Here is an 18,669-nt window from a genome sequence, read left to right on the forward strand (position 1 = left end):
GCAAAAAAATCTAAAACCTGTTTTTGCTGTCATTATGGGGTAGATTGATGAGAAGAAGAAAAAATAATTGAATCCATTTCAGAATAAGGCTGTAACTTAACTAAATGTGGAAAAAGTCAAGGGATCTGAACACTTTCTGAATGCACTGCAGGCACATTTATTCACTACCATGTATAGCAAAATAACATTAATTGCACTCGGTCGGTGAGATGTTTTATATTTCTATAATTGTAAACATACAGTAGATGGCCTAGAGTGGGTACATGCTTTGTGGTGTAGGCTGTTGTTTCTGGTGGTCAAGGGCAGCCTGGTGTTCTCGTGGTCTAGGGCAGCCTGGTGTTCTGGTAGTCTAGGGCAGCCTGGTGTCTAGGTGGTGTAGGGCAGCGTGATGTCCTAATGGTCTAGGATAGTCTGATGGTGGTCTAGGGCAGATTGATGGTGGTCTAGGGCAGCATGATGGTGGTGTAGGGCAGCTTGATGTTGGTGTAGGGCAGCTTGATTGTGGTGTAGGGCAGCTTGATGGTGGTGTAGGGCAGCTTGATGTTGGTGTAGGGCAGCTTGATGGTGGTCTAGGGCAGATAGATGGTGGTGTAGGGCAGCTTGATGGTGGTGTAGGGCAGCTTGATGGTGGTGTAGGGCAGCTTGATGGTGGTCTAGGGCAGCTTGATGGTGGTCTAGGGCAGCTTGATGGTGGTGTAGGGCAGCCTAATTCGATTAATCTGATGTTTCTTGGTGTGTGATACGTGCTACTCCAGGTGGTCCCTGAGCAGCTGTGCCTCTCCCTTAGTTTAATGATGGGTTCTCCTGGTAGTGAGGGGCCTGGTCTCCTTCACCTGCTCCACTTCAATGAGAAATGACAGGGAGATCTTACATGTACATACAATGTCTGAAAAACAACACATACAGAGGGATTACAGGTTAAAGGGATAACTCTTAATGTGTGGTCAATGAATCATCTTTCTAGCTTTGGTAAACACTTTTCCTTTTCTTGATGACTCATTGTCATCATTGACTCCATTTGTGAGATTTTTCTCAAATTTGTGGCCTAGAGCCTTACCTGCAGACATAGAACAGGATGTAGGCAGTCTGTGCAATCGCCTTCAGCACAGTGGCCTCATCTGTCCTCAAGACATGTGCGTCATCCAGGCAGAGCCACCCACTGCCACGGCTGTCCAAAACATCACTGATGTAGTGGCCTAGGGAACAAGGGAAACAAAATAGAGTGTACATTAAGCTTTCATAATTGTGTGTGCGTGCCTGCATACCTGCGTGCCTGCATACCTGTATACATGTTGTCTCCCAGATGTGAGATCACACTTGACAATTTGTAGATATTGTCTGGCTGGTGTCTCTGTAAGGAAACACATTTAATAATAGGATAGTTATCTTGTCTACAGGATAGGGGTGCCTTCTATAACTGCCTTATCTTGATCCGCCCACTATCTCAACTGGATCTTATTATCTGTTAATTATTTTCTCTCTCTCTCTATTTCTCTCTCCCTCTCTCTCTCTCTCCTCACCACAGCGGCTGCCTGCTGCTTTTTCTCACTGTCAGCTGGTTTCTCTAGCTGCTCAGAGGAATTTGAAGCTGCTGGGGGTATATCAAATATAGTGTAAATACAAACCACAAATTGAAGTGGAAACCTATCAACAAATAAACTCTTAACTTCAGCTTCCGACTTGCTTTCCTCAACAGTCCTGTTTCATGAGAGGGTGTTCTGCATGATGTCAGTAACACAATGTCCTACCTGGTCTTTCAAGGGTGCCTTTCGGGAGTTTGCAGGTGTGTTGTCCATGTTGTTTCTCCCCAGGAGCTTGCCCTGTGTAAATTGATGGCATTGAAAATAAATATCTAGTGTGTGAAAATCAAGGTGTGTGTTGGCAACTCAATGTGCAATGTCCCCAAACAGAGTGTAAACCAACCTGGCTCCATACTGGACATGGGCTGTCTTCCCACATACAGCTGGGAGGGTTATTTCTGCAGGGATGGACATGGGATCATCCACCTTCTCTGGCTCCCAGTTGCCTGCAGTAAATCGCTTGATATGAAGCATTAGGACCCTGCTCAGAGACAGACAGGCAGGCAGGCAGGCAGGCACAGGCAGGCAGACAGACAGACAGACAGACAGACACAGACAGACAGACAGACAGACAGACAGACGGACGGACGGACAGACAGACAGACACGACAGACAGACAGACAGACAGACAGACAGACAGACAGACAGACAGACAGACAGACAGACAGACAGACAGACAGACAGACAGACAGACAGACAGACAGACAGACAGACAGACAGACAGACAGACAGACAGACAGACAGGAATCAGTCTTGTACTCAAATCAATAACCCAGTTTGGTGAGTTAGATCAGGACTGTCAATTGTAATCTGAGATGATGATGGGGGGACTCACCGGGGCAGCGTGAGGAAGTGCCTAGTCACAGATGCCGTGCTTCCTGAGCACACCCTGCATGCACACTCTAACGCAGATGGCTAGGTGACAAAGGATAGCAATACAATTATAAACATTATGACATTAATGTTAGTGTTCCTTGACATACTAACTCTTGGCTTAAGCTAAGTGCTGACCTTAAAGTAGAGGTCCAGGCTGTGTGGCAGGTCATGGCTCAGGCTCAGTGACAGGTGATTATAATCCTCCTGACCATAAACTATAACTCCACAGCTTCAGAAGTACGGAGAGAAATGCATCAGCTATCCAACACAAACCTTTTGATCCCTCTTCACACTATCTTAATGCTTTACCTCTGTATCCTGCATGTTATGCTGACATTAAACCTCCTCACAAATGTGATGACGACATCAAGGTACACCGTATACAAATGACAGCTGTTACCTGGTGCAGGTACGGGAAGTCTTCAGCTTGAATTCTAACTGCTTCACGGGGCAGGTGTATGGCTCTGGTGAGCCCTTTAATGCCATACCCTCCTCCTTCAGCTGAAAGAGGAGGAGCAACACACATTCATGGGCATCCTAAGAGAAGAATGGGAAAGAAGCAGAAAATACATCAACAACTACAACTGAAACAGAGCTGAGGAAAAACACTGTCACGTGTCCCAGGTTTATTGTTAAGTGAGTCTTTTAGCAAATAATATCTTACCTGTTCATAGTCTTCCTCATAGTCCTCATTGACAACGGAAAGACAGCGCTTGACTGTTTGAAGGATTTTCTTATTTTCCTTGTTCTTATCATTAACAGTGCCTCCAGAAAGCCTGGCCTGATGTAACTTGGCAAAGCAGCTGTGGAGGGAGACAAAGAGCATGCATTCAGGTTTCACTCTCTCACCTTGGCCACAGATTAGCTCTGTGCTTCTACTTTAGCTTCTGATCAAATATGATTCAACTTATTCCTGACTGTGACAGGAAATCATCTCTGGTGTTAATCAGAAGCTGAGTTGGGTGTGGTTTTATCTTGAAGATCATATGAGACACTAAGAGTGTACGAAGGACAATATCCATCCAGAGAGAGAGAGAGAGAGAGAGAGAGAGAGAGAGAGAGAGAGAGAGAGAGAGAGAGAGAGAGAGAGAGAGAGAGAGAGAGAGAGAGAGAGAGACAGAGAGAGAGAGAGAGAGAGAGAGAGAGAGAGAGAGAGAGAGAGAGAGAGAGAGAGAGAGAGAGAGAGAGAGAGACAGAGAGAGAGAGAGACATACATACATACATACATACATACATACATACATACATACATACATACATACATACATACATACATACATACATACATACATACATACATACATACATACATACATACATACATACATACATACATACATACATACATACATACATACATACATACATACATACATACATACATACATACATACATACATACATACATACATACATACATACATACATACATACATACATACATACATACATACATACATACATACATACCACAGGAGGTTGATGGCACCTTAATTGGGGAGGACGGGTTCGTGGTAATGGCTGGAGCCGAATCAGTGGAATGCAAAATACATCAAACATATGGTTTCCATGTGTTTGATGCCATTCCATTTGCTCCGTTTCAGACATCATTACGAGCCGTCCTCCCTCAGCAGCCTCCACTGACACATACATTGAGGCGGAACTTGTGTACTGTAACTATAAGCGTCTAGGTGGGTGGGTCAGTGTGTGTACAGGTGGGACAGGAGGGTGAGAGCGAGGCTGTATACCATAGCAGTTTAGAGGAGGGGAGGAACTCCAGATGTTCTGCTGTCTCAGGATGTCTCTGCAAAATGCTGGCAGCCCCAGCAGGCACTGCAGAGCAGAGTTCATGAAGCAGGTGTTGCCAATATTAGGCAACCTGTGGGAAAGAAGCCATCAGTTACACACTAATATCTGAACTGTGGACCAAAGGTAAACTAATGAATGGATTTGTAAGGCATGAACACAAGATAACTCTGAGTACCACACTGAATTATTTAAAACAAAAAGCAGAGCTCAGAGATAAGAGTAGGTTTGTGTGTGTGTGTGTGTAGATGTGTGTGTGTTTTACCCGAGGAGCTTGGTGTTGTCTTCGCCCTCGCCTGTGCAGCTCTGCTCCCCCAGCTGGATGCTACTCTTGCTGAACAGGTTGGGGAGGCGAGCCATGGCTTCCCGAGACCTGACCAATGGCCTGGAGGAAGAGAGACAGGGTAGAGGCCTCAGTAGCAGTAGCTCAACACCAATCGGTCTGTTTGAACACTGTTTTAATGTACAGGCATACAGATATTCACCATGTCATGGTGTGAGGGACCACTCTTATGTAGAGTTGAGTGAGATGAGGGTGGCTATTGGCTACAGTACTTACCTCTCCAAGGAGACAGAGGAAGCCTTCAGGTCAATGGAGGCCTCTGCAGAGAGAGACCGAGAGACGGAGAGCAGTAAGAGAGAAGCTTTGTCAAAGATTAATTGAGACAAATAGCACCAAAAAATGGCACCCGTTTACAGACCTGCGATGCCAGCAAATAGGGGTACCATTCTCTTTGTCTGTGGAACAACTGCCCCCACCTCTTTGACCTCAGAGCTCATAAGATCTCTGTAAAGACACACAGACATATGCATTATGTTAGCTATATTATATTGGCTTTTTCATTTCAATTTAATGGTGTTGGTTGGCATGAAATTTGATATCAGGCTGCAGTACCTAGCAGTCTCACTGTCTTTGTTGGTCTCTCCATGGTGGTCCAGGGGTTTGGAGAGGAGGACTGGGGGCAGGGGAGGAGGAGGAAAACTGAGTTGAGACAGCCAGGGAAACAGAAGAAGCACTAAAAGGGGAGGAGTTCTTTGATCCTTCCACTGAAGAAGAAGAAGAAGAAGAGAGAGATGACATGTGGAGAGAGGAGAGGGAAGAGAGGCCGAAGAACTTGAAGAGAGTGGAAGGGGATCTGACAGGGGATCCAGGGGTGAGGGGGTGAGGGAGTGCCGATTGGTGTTCGGCCAGACAAGGGGTCGAGGGGCGTCAGAGATGTTGTAGACGGTTTTAAATGGAAAGAAGAGACAAAGGAAGAATCAAGTTGGTGGTGATCCTTTACGTTCTTCTTCTCCCGGTTTTTCCAAACTGACGCAGTTACCATGCTGGCATCCAATGACGTCAGTTTGGGTGGGATTGGGAACGGCGATGGACAGCGGCTCCCAATCCCGAGGCGAACTCTGCACTTCTTTTTCTGTTTGGAGAAACATTATATATGTTATATTTGAACTAGCAGCAAATGTCACACCCAAACCACATGATCTGACCATAAAATAAAGAACTCGTCACCCAATCATATTGAATTCTGTATCATAGGCTAACAAATAGCAAAAATACATGTTTATAAAAATAAAACCATTGTAACCATACAGTTATACCCTCTGTCCCAAATCCTGCCATTTGGCACAAATAAATAGACAATGAAACAACTAGTCATAGCTGAAAAGAATAGAATATACTCTAAATTGTAACAGAATTAGACAAATTCTAGCCCAGAATTGACACATACCTTTTTACAGCAACACAAACATCCCATTTCAGTGTATTTGTAGACTGTGCCTTATTTTACAGAACTTCAAAATATGTTGCCCATTTCACATTGTGATGTCATAAACCAAATTATGATGCACCTGTCTAAGCGTTACCAGCATAAATAGTAAACAAATCACACACACCAAAATGTTGAAAAATAATTGACAAAATTAATTGATCGTGTATTCAGAGTTATTCCTATTTCATAAAATATACAAATTGGGCTTTCTCCCACGCTCCCTGGGCCACTGACGTGTGATTGTATGGGATATGGGAAGAGACTAGGAGATTCAAAGTAACGTTACTGTCTATCAGAATCAAAACAACTTTTATTGGCCAAGTGGCCTACATTCAAACATTCACAGAATTTGACTCGATGAATTGGTGCTGCCATTAATAGACAAACGTAAAGACACATTTACAGCCTATACAAGATACAGTAAACATAAAACATATTTATTAGCTTCTATCTTCTTAAGATACTTTAGAGTAACATTTTATTATTGTCATGTTCTGACCTTAGTTCCTTTGTTTTGTCTTTTGTTTTAGTATGGTCAGGGCGTGAGTTAGTTTTTCTATGATTTTCTATTTCTGTATTTGGCCTGATATTGTTCTCAATCAGAGGCAGCTGTCAATCGTTGTCCTGATTGAGAACCATATTTAGGTAGCCTGTTTTCCTTTGTGTTTTATGGGTGGTTATTTTCAGTCTTTGTGTGTCTGCAGGGATGGTCAGTGAGTTGGGTGGATTGTCTGTGTTAGTTTTTCTATGATTTTTTATTTCTGTATTTGGCCTGATATTGTTCTCAATCAGAGGCAGCTGTCAATCGTTGTCCCTGATTGAGAACCATATTTAGGTAGCCTGTTTTCCTTTGTGTTTTATGGGTGGTTATTTTCAGTCTTTGTGTGTCTGCATCAGACAGAACTGTTTCAGTTTTCACTTAGTTGTTTTGTATTTTGAAGTGTTCTTTCATCATTAAATAAGATGAACACTTACCACGCTGTGCTTTGGTCCTCTCCTCCTTCCACCTACGAGGAGAATCATTACAATTATGGAATGTAAAATGCCTATTCCACTTCAGTTGACGCTGATCTGATACAGATCGAACATAGCTTTGCAATGGTTGTTAGGAGGACCTTTGAAAAGGAGAGCTGCACACTCTAGCACAGACTCAATCATTTAATAACCTAATATCCAACCTTAACGACCGACAAGCTGTCATCATCAGCGTATACTGTTAGGAGCACCTTAACACAGATGGATCTATTAATCTCTGACCGTACCTCATTGAAAAGGTGCCACTCTGCCTAGTGACTGTAAACTAAACAAAAATACTAACATTAGTAAATTTGTTGTATATTTGCTGTTTACTAAACCCAGTTGGTCACTGTTTAGTTCACAACTGTCAACAGATCATGACATAAATGCAAAGCATAATTTGTCACAACTGTCAACAGATCCTACTACCAAATGGAACAATCCATTATTCAGCCCTACCATAAAAGTACCCTTATCTCTCTCTCACTTTCCCCTCTCTCCTTCATTCCCTGTTTTCCTCTCTCCACCTCTCTCTTCCCCCTCTCCTCCCCCAGGTGGACACCCTGACCCTGGAGCTTGTGGCAGAGCGCAGCATGGCCCAGAAGAGTGAAAATGCGCGCCAGCAGCTGGAGAGGCAGAACAAGGACTTTCGGGCCAAGCTGGGCGAGCTGGAGGGCTCCGTGAAGAGCCGGTTCAAGGCCTCCATCACCACCCTGGAGGCCAAGATACTGCAGCTGGAGGAGCAGCTGGATCAGGAGGCTAAGTGAGAAACACAGCAACTCTCTTATAACAACTCCATACCTTATTAGACAAGGTGAAATAGGAGACCAAGACTCAGGAGGAGTTCATGAGGGCCTTAGAACAAGCTCATCCCGTTGGAAGAGAGGTTATTGAATGTGATCTAAATGTTAATGTGATCAATGTAATGAGTCAAAAGCAATCTTAAGAGATGTACTTGAAGATCTATGACTGACAGCCTTTGTTACAGTGCGGTTCCTGTGGTGCTCTAACTGTCCTATGACCTCATTCCTCTGTCCTCCTATCAGGGAGCGAGCAGCGGCCAATTAGCTTGTGAGACGGACAGAGAAGAAGCTGAAGGAGGTGTGCATGCAGGTGGAGGACGAGCGCCGCCATTCCGACCAGTACAAGGAACAGGTGAGGAGCTTGTCACGGAAGTTTGGACATCTCAGATATTAAAGCTACAATATGTAACTTTTTGGGAGACTTAACCAAATTAACATAGACATTTGAGTTATAGATATTTAATTCTCATTGAAAACAAGTCTAAGAAGCGATAGATCTGTTCTAAGTGCTCCATTTCTATGCTTTCCGTTCTTAAGTTTAGTTTTTGCGTCTTTTACTTTTGGTTTTGTACAACAGCTGAAAATATATATATATTTTTGATTATGGATTCTCTACACAATGACTGCTTGTTATGACACAAACAGAAATTAGGTGAATTCTGCATAGTCCATTTTTAAGATGTTCCACAGCTAAAGAAGGATTTCTATCCAATTCAGTACAACTTGCAAAGGTGGGCCAGGATTGGATAGGTGTGAAGATTTAGGATTGGGAGTCTTTCCTACAGTAGGTTCTTTCCAGTAACCACTGGACCATAGGACTGCTGAGTATTGTAAGTATTAGTATTGACTGTTCATCATTGTTGATGTCTGTTGTGACACCTGGCTGGGTCAGATGGAGAAGGCCAACACTCGCATGAAGCAGCTGAAGAGGCAGCTTGAGGAGGCTGAGAAGGAGGCCACACGTGCCAACGCCTACCGCAGGAAGCTGCAGAGGGAGCTGGATGATGCCACTGAGAGCAGCGAGGGTCTCAGCCATGAGGTCAACACACTCAAGAGCCGCCTCAGGTATTTAGAGCCCCCCACACACGCACACACAAACAGTTGTGTATATTGGCCAAATTGATGATCCTCGTTACTAATACCTCTCCTGGCCCCCTCTGTCCCCTGCAGGTGTGGAGGCCCCATCAGTTTCTCCTCCAGCCGCTCAGGCAGGCGTCAGCTGCAGGTGGAGGGAACATCGCTCGACCTCCTATCCGACGATGAGGTGGAAAACAAGACCACGGACGCCAATGCCAACTAGACGCCAGCAGCTCCCCAACCAGAGTAGACGCGCTCCCTCCAGCCCACACGCAGCAAGGCCTCCGCCCCACAAACCTTACCCCTGTCCTCCTAACCCCAGACACCAGCAGTGGACCCCACTACTCTGCCTTACCCCTCTATGACAAGCTGCAGGGCCAAGCAAATCCATCATCTCCTCCTTATGAATATACCGCACATCAAGCCTTGGATTCGTTTTTTAACATCAATTGCAGATAAAAGTGCATTTAAATTGTATAGGCGTCTGAGTGTGCATCGGAACTCGAAAACAAATAGCAGCAGTTTACCATAATGATGTTAAGCTACTTCCCTGGAACAGCCATTAGAATCAAACAGCCCTCTAGCTAGAATTAACCACTGTCATTTCAGCTGGTTTACTGACACACAGGTGGACGACTGCACACAAGTCGGTAAAAACATGTGTCTTTCATGATTGTACAGTATTGGACCAGGATATGTAAAACAAAGCACAGTATAAGAGAGGGAATTATTTTTAAATGGTAGCCTAAATGATGATCCCACCGAAATGTTTTCATCAAAACCACCACTGTCATAGAGATACTGCAAACCACTTAGTTTAGTATAAAAATAACTGTAGCAGGTTTGTAGGAAATTAGATTGTACCATGCCATGTTGCCTCAGCATTCCCCCTATATATATGACCAGCAAAAGACCCTGTTAACTAAATGACTTAAATGTAATGTAAATGTTAACTTAACCAATATAACCTTGTCCAATAACCCACCATTTTATATTTGACATATCAATCTACTTTAAGTGGTGTACGATAATGTGTGGAATTAGGTTTGTCAGACTTGGAGCAAAGGCCTTTTTTTTTAGACAGACAGCCCAAATGTGTGCTTGTCATACTATAATATTGCAATGTATAATTCTGGCTATCCAGTTATGTTTTCTGTACCATGTACAAAATACTTAAGTCAAAAAGGTCTCTTTGACATCTCGTGTCACCTTAATTTCAATGCATTACAAATGGCTGAATAATATTAGCATGATTTACAGAAGGGTAAATCAGATCACACCCTGACCAACCAAAACATAGAAACATACAAAGCAAACTATGGTCAGGGTGTGACAGGTTCAGGGAAGAGCAATCGATCAATTTGAATATGCACACTTGTTGATGTCTTGATTATTAAATGTTAAACATAAATGACCATTTTGTAAATGACTAATTACATATTTGAGGCATTTATTATTTTAAATCGTAAAAAGTTTGGGGAAAAAAGGTTTATCTGTTTCTCTTGAAAGACACTTCTCAATAAAGACATGAGGAGAAAACAAGTGTATAGTGTTTGAACCAGTTTCATAGCTTTAGTGTCATATTATACCATAAGCACCTCTCCCATGGTGTTGGTGTGAACCAGTGTTATAACAGAATGATTTATGGAGCCTTCTGTCTGCCAGGCAGAAAGTAGGATTTCATTGGGTTCAAAGCTTTAACATCCTGAAGGTTGTTATTATTAGTGGACTGGCTGTTGACGACCAGGTATTCATCATCTCCTTTTATTTCTTGTATTTCTAGACTTTTTTTGTTGTTGTTGTAAAAGACCAATAAACATATCCATTATAAAAAGTATTTATTTTCTTCTATATTTCTTGTGCAACACATTGATGTCCTCTTAGTCTTTCCCACAGTAGTTGTGGGTCAAGACTGTCTCCAAACTGATATGTGATGTATGGTCTATGTTACATTGCCATTCATTGTTCCCTTACTTCATTGTATTTGTGGTTACATTAAAACCCTGAGGGAGTGTGTAGATAGACTGTGCACAGACACACAATATTGTTCTAATATTAACTTTTTCCTCTTTTTACCCAACATGAATGAATGATAGAGATGGCCTCTTATACAGTGCATTCAGAACGTATTCACACCCCTTGACCTTTTCCACATTTTGTTACGTTACAGCCTTATTCAAAATGGATATAAAAAATCATCAATCTACACACAATACCCCATAATGACAAAGTGAAAACAGGTTTTTAGACATTGTAGCAAATTTATACAAAATAAAACAACAGAAATACTTGTACATGATTGTACATGGTTTGGAACGGCACACACCTGTCTATTTATTTGATTTATTTTTGATTTCACCTTTATTTAACCAGGTAGGCAAGTTGAGAACAAGTTCTCATTTACAATTGCGACCTGGCCAAGATAAAGCAAAGCAGTTCGACACATACAACAACACAGAGTTACACATGGAGTAAAACAAACATACAGTCAATAATACTGTCACGCCTTGGTCATTGTATTTTGTGTTTTTGTTATATGTTTGGGTAGGCCAGGGTGTGACATGGGTTTATATGTTGTGTTTCGTATTGGGGTTTGTAGTAATTGGGATTGTGTATGATTAGGGGTGTGTCTAGTTAGGCTTGGCTGCCTGGGGCGATACTCAATCAGAGTCAGGTGCTTGTCGTTGTCTCTGATTGAGAACCGTATTTAGACAGCCTGACTTTTGCGTTGTATTTTGTGGGTGTTTGTTCCTGTGTTAGTGTTGTCGTCACCAGATAGGCTGTAATAGGTTTCTCGTTTCGTTTGTTGTTTTCATATACAGTTATTTCATGTACTGCGATTATTTTCATTAAAGTCATGAGTAACCTACACGCTGCATTTCGGTCTGACTCTCTTCATACAACAGACGAACGTCGTTACAAATACAGTCTAAACAAGACTATATACGATGTGATCAAATGAGGTGAGTTAAGGGACGTAAAGGAAAAAAAGGCCATTGTGCCAAAGTAAATACAATATAGCAAGTAAAACACTGGAATGGTAGATTTGCAGTGGAAGAATGTGAAAAGTAGAAATTAAATAATGGGGTGCAAAGGAGCAAAATAAATAAATAACATAAATACAGTAGGGAAAGAGGTAGTTGTTTGGGCTAAATTATAGGTGGGCTATGTACAGGTGCAGTAATCTGTGAGCTGCTCTGACAGTTGGTGCTTAAAGCTAGTGAGGGAGATAAGTGTTTCCAGTTTCAGAGATTTTTGTAGTTCGTTCCAGTCATCGGCAGCAGAGAACTGGAAGGAGAGGCGGCCAAAGAAAGAATTGGTTTTGGGGGTGACCCTAGAGATATACCTGCTGGAGCGCGTGCTACAGGTGGGTGATGCTATGGTGACCAGCGAGCTGAGAGAAGGGGGGACTTTACCTAGCAGGGTCTTGTAGATGACATGGAGCCAGTGGGTTTGGCGACGAGTATGAAGAGAGGGCCAGCCAACGAGAGGGTACAGGTCGCAATGGTGGGTCGTATATGGGGCTTTGGTGACAAAACGGATTGCACTGTGATAGACTGCGTCCAATTTGTTGAGTAGGGTATTGGAGGCTATTTTGTAAATGACATCGCCGAAGTCGAGGATGGTAGGATGGTCAGTTTTACAAGGGTATGTTTGGCAGCATGAGTGAAGAATGCTTTGTTGCGAAATAGGAAGCTAATTCTAGATTTAACATTGGATTGGAGATGTTTGATGTGGGTCTGGAGGGAGAGTTTACAGTCCAACCAGACACCTAGGTATTTGTAGTTGTCCACGTATTCTAAGTCAGAACCGTCCAGAGTAGTGATGTTGGACAGGCTGGCAGGTGCAGGCAGCGATCGGTTGAAGAGCATGCATTTAGTTTTACTTGTATACTTCTAACTCTCCCCACCTCCCTTCCCCAGCCACCCTCACCCTCCTCCCCTCTAGGAGAGCATCCAAACTGAACACAATGGGTCATCCAGTCATCCTCCATGCACCAGCTCCAGGCTGCAGCCAGCAGTCATTCAAAAAGTGTCATCCAGGGAGATCACATGACCCTTGAACGAGATGGCCGTGTGAACTAAGAGCTCCGCACAAGTAGATTCCAATTCCTAATCTTACCTCCACTTCAAGTTTAAACTCCTTTAGCTTTAGTAAAAAAGTAATGGCGGCTACAAAAGGCGACACTACAGGTGACATTTTTACCCGGACTCGAGCATTAGCGACTGAAAAAGCCTCCAAGAAGAAGCTAGCTTCAGAAAAGCTAGCGCCATTAGCCAGGAGCAAGAGGACCCGCTCCCCCCCGAGGCCCAACGAATGCCAACCTCACACTCTGTCGAAGACATCCTTTCTGAGTTGAGATCCCAACGTACAGAACTCAACAATAAATTAGATGCCATTAACTCTCAGCTCAGTGCGATAGGGGGCAAGGTGACAATCCTGGAAAATGCTTTGCCTGACATCAACAACAAGATAAACGCGGGGCGCCTGGAGGAGGCAGAGGGGCGAATCCTATCCATGCAAAACTTATTGACAGATGCCATGGAAACAATAGCATATGCTAAAAAGAAAATAGAGCATTTGGAAGAGAAAACAGAGGACCTGGAAAACAGGGGGCAAAGGAATAATTGTGTTCTATTAAATCTGGGCCGAAAAAAGAAGAGGGAAACATGCCACTGATCCCCTACCTGCAAGACAAACTTCCCGAGTGGCTCCACCTGTCCACCGACAGGCCCAAAGAGAGAGCTCACCGGGCAATGAGGCTCCCACCAGCAACCAGATAACCATCGCGCCCAATCACCATACGTTTCCTGAGATTCACCGACAAGGAACGAGTCCTACAGGCGGCGAAAATCAACACCATCACAGTGGGAAACGCCAAACTCACTTTACACCAGGACCTGTCAGCTGGAATACGCCGTAAGCGCCAAGAGTTTGACGAAGTGAAGAAATACTCCATTGACCGAGGTATCTTCAGGGGATTCAAGTACCCAAACGAGCTCAGGATTCTTCACCAAGGAGCCCTGCAACACTTCAAAACTCCCAAAGAGACAAAACGTTTTTGAAAGATAATCCTGGTCAATGAGAAACGGACCAATGACTAAATGTGATTAATGCCATTACTAAAGGAGGTAAGACAACATATAGCCAATATCCAAAGTCCCACCCGCCCCGCTAAATGTTATTATAGCCGTCCAATCTATATTTATGTTCCTTTAGCTGAGAGGGATAGGCTCTATAGCCTAACCTAGGCCTACTAACGTTTCAGCCTACTTTTATTTGCCCTTTTTGTTGCTATTATTACTTGTGGTTCCCTATGTCCCTTGCGGGCGGAGAGGAGAGGATGAGGCATTTCTTTGGTGGGGAGAGACTGAGCGGGGGGTAATAGATCCATCGGGATGTGTTGAGTTGTTTGGGAACTCGGCTGGGGTGTTCAGAGATTGTTATTTTATGTACACCATTTATTTTCCTTTTAAGTGATAGCAGCTGTAACTATTATCCATTTTTACCCAGAGATGACTTGCACTAAAGTTCGATGACTGTTCGATGACGATGACTAGTACCTTAAATCTATTGACATGGAACTGCCATGGTCTCGGTCATGCAGTAAAACGGAAAAAGATACTATGTGCTCTAAAAAAGTAAAAAGCAGACATTGCGCTATTACAAGAGACACACCTCTGTGATGCCAAACATGCCAAACTCCGCAGAGCTTGGGTGGGACAGGTGTATTTCTCATCTTTCAAATCAAACAGTAGAGGCACAGCCATACGTATCCATATGAATGTTCCATTCATAATTGACAAAAACATATCTGATCCAGAGGGGAGATTTATTTTGATAACTGGGTCACTGTATGGTCAACCAATTAGTATCTTAAATATATACGCCCCTAACACAGATACTCCTGCTTTCATGTCAAAAATGATAACCCTGTTCAATGAATATTGTGTTACCTTTGGCGTGGTGGCCGGAGATTTTAATTGTACCCTTAACCCGACCCTAGACAAATCATCTCAAGTCCCCACCACAAATCCTAGATCTGCAAAGATGTTGAACTCTCTTACTAAAGAGATGGGACTGATAGATATCTGGAGAGAGCGCTCATCTATGGACTATACATACTACTCTAATGTCCATAACACCTACTCCCATATAGATTACATTTTTATCCCAAAGAGTTTCATAAATTCAGCCACTTGTACAATCGGACCCATAGCACTTTCAGATCACGCCTTTGTCCACCTCCCCTTTGACCTCTGCAAAAACATCCCGAGGTCAAAGAGCTGGAAATTCAACACCTCCATGTTATCAAACGAAGCGTTCCATACATTGGTAACTACATGGATAGACAACTACACACAAGACAACAAAGATTCTGCTGTTTCTCTGGCCACAATGTGGGACGATGCTAAAGCCACACTAAGAAGTCATCTAATTGCATATGCTTCCTCTAAGAAAAAAGCAATGGAAGCACACATGCTAGATCTCGAGAGGGAGCTGGAATGCTGTGAAAAAGTACATAAACAATCCCCAGACAGCACCTCCTATAGCAATAGGCCTAGTAGATTACTTGCTTACCGATTTAAAAAGAGCAGTCAGAGCGTACAATCATGGCTATCCGAACAGCAGAGGACGAGGTCACATATGACCCCAAAAATATAAATTTAACTTTTCATGATTCTTACTGCAAACTATATACCTCTGAGAGAAAACACACGGAGGCAAAACTCCACTCTTTCCTAGAGGGAATCTCACTACCTAAACTATCAGACTGACCAAGAAGATCTCAACTCCCCCTTCACTCCTGAGGTGATCCTGGAGGCAATTACCTCCATGCCAACTAATAAGTCCCCAGGCCCAGATGGATTCCCCAGAGAGTTCTACGAAGCTTTTTGGCCCCAGCTCAGCCCTATCTTCATGCCAATGCTGGAGGATTTTTGCAAAAACGGAGTTCTCCCAGACTCAATGCACACAGCTCGCATTACAGTGTTGCTCAAAGAAAACAAGCACCCTCTATCCTGCTCGTCCTTCCGGCCCATAAGCTTGTTGGATTTCGACTACAAAATAATTACCAAATTGCTCGCCAAAAGACAAAAAACTCTTCTTCACAAAATAATAAAAGCAGACCAAACTGGATGTATTAGAGACAGATACTCTTCTGATAACATTCACCGTCTTTTTCATATTATTGATCAATTAAATGCACAGAAGACCCCTGTCCTGCTGGCTTCACTGGATGCTGAGAAGGTGTTTGACAGGATGGAGTGGAGCTTTCTGTTTTCAGTCAATATGGGCCCAAATTTGATTAAATGGATCGAACCACTATACTCTCATCCAAATGCCATGGTGACTACTAACGGATGGAACTCTGACAGATTCCCCTGGAATGGGGCACAAGACAAGGGTGCTCGCTGTCCCTCCTGCTCTACTTGTTGGGGGCGGAGCGTCTGGCAGAGTTGATAAGGAGCAATCCAAGTATTATGGGTGTCTCTGCAGGCGGCCTGCAGCACAAGATTTCGCTTTATGCTGATGATGTCTTGCTCTACATATCCAACCCGGAGAAATCCCTCCCTCCCATTTTAGACACAATTGCTCAGTATGGCAAGTTTTCAGGTCATAAGATCAATTTTAACAAATCCACTGTCTGCCCTCTCAATATTACACTCACCAGCTCTATGAAGACACTATGTCATTTCCAATGGAAGACACAGGGGTTTCAATACCTTGGGATCTTCATAACACCAGATCTGAATAGCCTTTTCAAGGAAAATTATCTCCCACTCCTGGATCGAATCAAGAATGATCTCCAAACCTGGATCTCCCTCCCAATTAGCTTAGTAGGAAGAATTAATGTCATCCGTATGAACATCCTCCCTAGACTTAACTATTTATTTCAGATGATCCCATGCTATCTCCCAGTTTCCTTTTCAAAACAACTAACCAAAGCATCACCAAATCTATGTGGGGCAATAAAAAACCTAGGATCAAGTTCTCCACTCTATCAAAACATAATCTAAAGGTGGTCTTGCCCTTCCCTCCCTTCAATTGTACCACTGGTCTGCCCAAATCCGCAACATGCTAACATGGATCACAAACAGACAAGAGTCAACATGGATTCAGATAGAAGCCCAATCCTGTAGTCCATTGCCCCTAAACTCAATTATATTCATTAATAACTTTAGTGAAGTGGGAAACATAGCCAAAACATTTGTGATTTACAGCACCCTACTAGCGTGGAGGGACTGTAAGAAATACTTGGGCATTTCCTCACAAATATGTTCTCACTCTCCTATAGTAGGCAACCCAGTCTTGACAAAAGCCCCGAGGGATGCCAACTTTAATCTTTGACATACTCTAGGAATCAGGACCTTTTCAGACCTATTTCATCAGAAAACCACTACACTGAAATCCTTTCAAGAGCTCTGCAGTGAATCCAATGAGCCAAAATCCCCCCCAAAATATCTTCAAATTAGACATTTCCTCATTTACTTCCATTTAAACCCTTCTTGTCACAGCACAATCCATTAAAGGCAAAATATCTTATATCTTTAGACTTTCTGAGAAAGGAGGCTCCTCCTTTACTCCTTTGAAAATAATCTGGGAAAAGGACCTAGGTCAGTGATGAGTTATGGGTGTTATGGGCGGAGGTTTGCAACAGGGTATACTGCTCCTCTACTAATGTAAAAATTAAAGAATCTAATTTTATTACAATCCTTTGAGACTCCATAGAATGAAAACAGACATGTCTCCTAACTGTAAAAGATGTACCTCTGAAAGTGGAACCTATATGCATGTATTTTGGAGCTGTAGAGAGATTGCCAGATTCTGGCAAGCTATACATACTGCTGCACAGAAAATACTAGATGTACAGTTTGATATGACCCCTTGTATCTATCTTCTTAATGCCCAGCAGGACTTTGTTCTTGATCCTGACAGAGAAAAGTTTCTTATGACTATTACATACTTTGCTAAGAAATGTATTTTTCTATTGTGGGCCTCTAATACCCCTCCTACATTTAAGATGTGGATTGACCAGATTGTTGACTTTCTCCCTCTTGAAAAGCTCACTTATGACCTCCACAAGAGACAGCCCAAGTTTGATCGACTCTGGTCTCCCCTACTCAACTATATTTCAAATTGGACAGAGTGAATGGGGAGATTAGGGAAATGAGCAGATACATTGTGTAAAGTACTGTAAAATCTAAAAACTAATTATTTCCTCGTCGTCTCAGCGAAGGCTAGAAATAGCTAATAAGAACCTTGTTAGTGCTGCTGAAAACTTTATATATATGTTTATTTTTTAATTGTTCTTTGTGTGTATGTATGTATGTATGTATGTATGTATGTATGTATGTATGTATGTATGTATGTATGTATGTATGTATGTGTGTATGTATGTGTGTGTGTGTATGTATGTATGTATGTATGTATGTATGTGTGTGTATGTATGTATGTATGTATGTATGTATGTATGTATGTATGTATGTATGTATGTATGTATGTATGTATGTATGTATGTATGTATGTATGTATGTATGTATGTATGTATGTATGTATGTATGTATGTATGTATGTATGTATGTATGTATGTATGTATGTATGTATGTATGTATGTATGTATGTATGTATGTATGTATGTATGTATGTATGTATGTATGTATGTATGTATGTATGTATGTATGTATGTATGTATGTATGTATATATATACACATATAAATATATAAATATATATA

The 18,669-nt window shown here is 42.5% G+C and overlaps 1 long non-coding RNA gene and 1 pseudogene across 2 annotated transcripts; one reads left to right on the forward strand and one right to left on the reverse strand.

Moving 5' to 3' along the window:
- Positions 1-768: 768 nt before the first annotated feature.
- Positions 769-1,773, reverse strand: LOC124028023. 2 transcript variants are annotated; one of them, XR_006837540.1, is made up of 4 exons: positions 1,749-1,773; positions 1,282-1,351; positions 1,058-1,196; positions 769-841 (listed from the first exon to the last, which is right to left on the reverse strand). It is a non-coding gene; the product is annotated as an uncharacterized LOC124028023 (long non-coding RNA). The 2 variants fall into 2 exon arrangements; XR_006837539.1 differs by having other exon boundaries at positions 771-886.
- A 3,812-nt stretch (positions 1,774-5,585) lies between these two features.
- LOC124028024 lies at positions 5,586-10,759 on the forward strand (annotated as a pseudogene).
- Positions 10,760-18,669: the final 7,910 nt, after the last annotated feature.

Source organism: Oncorhynchus gorbuscha, unplaced genomic scaffold (genome assembly GCF_021184085.1).
Source record: "Oncorhynchus gorbuscha isolate QuinsamMale2020 ecotype Even-year unplaced genomic scaffold, OgorEven_v1.0 Un_scaffold_3640, whole genome shotgun sequence".
NCBI classification, from domain to species: domain Eukaryota; kingdom Metazoa; phylum Chordata; class Actinopteri; order Salmoniformes; family Salmonidae; genus Oncorhynchus; species Oncorhynchus gorbuscha.